Source organism: Canis lupus, chromosome 35 (assembly GCF_048164855.1).
Source record: "Canis lupus baileyi chromosome 35, mCanLup2.hap1, whole genome shotgun sequence".
In the NCBI taxonomy this organism is placed as follows: Eukaryota; Metazoa; Chordata; class Mammalia; order Carnivora; family Canidae; genus Canis; species Canis lupus.
This window is the reverse complement of record NC_132872.1, coordinates 22,138,538-22,142,080: the sequence shown is the minus strand read 5'-3', so window position 1 is coordinate 22,142,080 and position 3,543 is coordinate 22,138,538. Positions and strand designations below refer to the sequence as shown.

Below are 3,543 nucleotides of genomic sequence, written 5' to 3'. Positions count from 1 at the left end.
ATGCGCATGTGCCTAGGAAGAGTCATTGAAGTGCAATCCCAAAATGCTTAGCGCTGTTTTCTCAGTGTTGGGATTTCAATTGGCATTTACTTTCTTCTTCCTATCTTTACACAGTTACCATGATTTCACAACTAGTATGTAATTTCTATATAAATTTTATATAAAGACTATATAAAGAAACTATTTTATGGTAAAAAAATAATGCTATTTCAGTACAACCCAATATCCTTACAATAAATAGCTTTATTGATTTATAAAAACTAGTATGCACACTGTTTAAAGAATAACTAGAAGTGAGAAATTATTACACAGGCTCTACATAGTCTCCAGCTTGTAAAATACTGTATAGGCATACCTTGTAGATAATGCAGATCTGGTTTCAGACGATCATAATAAAGTGAATATTGCAATAAAGTAAATACCAGAATAAGGCAAGTCACATTACTTTTTGGTTTCCCAATGCTTAAAAATTTCTGTTTACACTATACTGTAGTCTATTGTGTGTAATACCATTATGTCTAGATAGATAGATAGATGATAGATAGATAGATGATAGATACATAGATACATAGATAGATGATAGCATATATAGATACTAATAGATTTATTACTAAAACTTGGTAGCCATCATCTGAGCTTTTAGCAAATCATAATCTTTTTGCTGGTAGAGAGTCTTGCCTTGATGTTGACGGCTGATGATTGATTGGGGTGATGGCTGGTGAAAGCTTGGGGTGGTGTGACAATTTCTGAAAATAAGACAATAAAGTTTGCAGCATCAATTCACTTTTTTTTTGGAGGGGTGTACATTTTATTGGAAACCTTCAATACTCTTCAGACAGAACACAATGTCTTCAGCTGAGGCTCTCATGTGGCCTACAGAACAAACTGAGATTTTTTGATTCAGGTCAAAGAGAGGGACAGCATAGAAAATCAGTGCTTAGTTTGCCAAAAGGACCCTCTCACCAATGCTCTTCAGCCAGCTCATCAGCTTTTACCATAGTTTCTCCAATGGGTCCCACCTTAGAGAAGGCCTGTTCTGGGAGGTGGTCATATTTACCTGCCAAAATCTGCTGGAATCCTTTGATGGTCTCCTTCATAGGTACCAGCTTCCCCATATGATCTGTGAAAACCCTAGCAATTCAGAATGGCTGACACAAGAAACTCTGTATTTTCTGTGCATGGGACACAGTCAACTGGTCTTGCTCAGAAAGTTCATCCATACCCAGGACGGCAATGATGTCCTGGAACAATGTGTAGTCCTGTAGGATCTATTGGACTCTCATGGGCAACATCATAATATTCATTTCCATAACATTGGTATCCATGATTTGAGAGGTCAAATTCAGAGGGTCCAAAACTAGATAGATGAGCAACTGAGCAATAGCATGGGACAGCACAGTGGTAGCACTTAAATGGGCAAAGGTAGTAGCCGAGGAGGGTCAGCCAAGTCATCAGCAGGCACATAGATAACCTGTACAGAGGTAACAGATCCCTTTTTGGTGGTGGTGATTCCTTCCTATGTTGTACCCATGTCAGTGGCCAAGGCATAGCCCACAGCAGAAGAAATTCTGCACAGTAAAGCAGACACCGCAGAGCCAGCCTGGGTGAAGCACAAGGTATTATCAACAAATGACAGTATATAGTGACCCTCTTGGTCTCTGAAGTATTCAGCAATAGTCCATTTAGAGCTACCCAGGCATGAGCCCTAGATGGTTCATTCATTTGACCACACACCAGTGCTACCTTGGGGGAAGCATCTTTTAAGTTGATAACACCAGATTCAATTACTTCATAGTATGTCATTGCCTTCACAGTTCCTCTTCACAACACCAACAAATACAAAGTGACCACCATAGGCTTTGATGACATTGTTGATTAGCTCCATGATCAATACTGTCTTGCCAATTCTAGCACCACCAAGGAGCTCAGTTTTGTCACCCTTGGCACAGGGAGCCAGCAGATCCACAACCTTGATACCAGTAACCAGAATTTCCTGCTCCACACTCATCTCTATGAACTCAGGAGCCTCAGCATGAATAGGTGTAAACTGTTGGTTTTGATGGGAGCTCCCTCATTAGCAGGTTTTCCAATGACATTCATGATTCTGTTCAACGTCTCAGAACCAAGGGGAATTTTGACTGGTGTAATAGAATCCAGGACTTTCTGGCCTCTAACTAAGCCTTCAGTATCATCCATAGCAATAGTCCTCACTGTGCTCTCACCCAAATTCTGGGCCACCTCCAAAACCAGTCTGGTCTCTTTGCCTTGCTCTTCCAGTGGATTTAGGTTGGGTGGTAATCGTTCATCAAACTGGACACCCACCACTGCACTGATGACTGCCACTACATCCCCAGTGGCAGCCCCTCCCTTCAGAGAAGGAGATGTTTGGGTGGTATAGTTTCTGGCAGGTGGGAGTGCTGCTGGAGTGGCCCATAGTAAGACCCGGACTTGGGGTAGCAGTGCTGAAGGGCTGAGTCCCCACAAGGCCCTGGAGGCCAGAGTAGCAGTTACACAAACTACAAAACCCAAGATGACAGAACCTTAGTGTGAACTCTAACTTGCCATTCAGTTTCTCTGTAGCACGTGATGCTGTGATAGCATTTTACCCCCAGTAGACCTTCTTTCAAAATTGGAGTCAATTTTTTCAAAGCCCACCCCTGCTTTATCAACTAATAAGAATTAGAAAAAAATTTGTTGTTATTTCAACAATACTCACTGCAACTTCACCAAGAATAGTTTCCATCTCAAGCAACCACTTTCTTTGTTCATCCTTAAGAAGTAGCTTATATGTGAAAATTTTATCATGACCTTGTAACAGTCCGGTAATGTCTTCAGGCTCCATCTCCAATTCTAGTTTTCTTGTTGTGTCCACCATAGTGGACTTATTTCCTCCATGGAAGTCTTGAACCCCTCAGAGTCTTCCAGGAGAGTTCGAATCAACTTCTTCCAAACTCCTATTAGTGGTGATATCTGGCCACTTTCCATGAATCTTAAGTGTTTTTAATGGCATCTAAAATGGTAGGTCCTTTCCAAAAGGTTTTCAATGTACTTTATCCAGATCCATCAGAGGAATCACAGCTAATGGCAGCTATAATCTTATGAAATGTATTTCTTCTTTTTTTAAGGTGTTATTTATTTATTCATGAGAGATACAGAGAGAGGCAGAGACACAGGCAGAAGGAGAAGTAGGCTCCCTGTGAGTAGTTCGATGTGGGACATGATCTCTGGACCAGAATCACACCCTGAGCCAAAGGCAGATGCTCAACCAATAAGCCATCCCGGTGCCCCCAAATGTATTTCTTAAATAGTAAGGCTAGAAAGTTACTCTTTGATCCATGCACTACAAAATGGATGTTATGTTAGTAGGCATGAAAACAACATTAATCTCATTGTACATCTCCATTAGAACTCTTGGGTGACCATGTACATTGTCAATGAGTAGTAATATTTTGAAATAAATCCTTTCTGTTTTTAGCAGTAGGTTTCTACAGTGGGCTTAAATTACTCAGTAAACGGGACCACCTGGGTGGCTCAGCGATTGAG

General features: G+C 41.0%; 1 pseudogene; it reads right to left on the bottom strand.

The window, feature by feature from the left end:
• Nucleotides 1-225: 225 nt before the first annotated feature.
• LOC140624783 (ATP synthase subunit beta, mitochondrial pseudogene) lies at nucleotides 226-2,875 on the bottom strand (annotated as a pseudogene).
• Nucleotides 2,876-3,543: the final 668 nt, after the last annotated feature.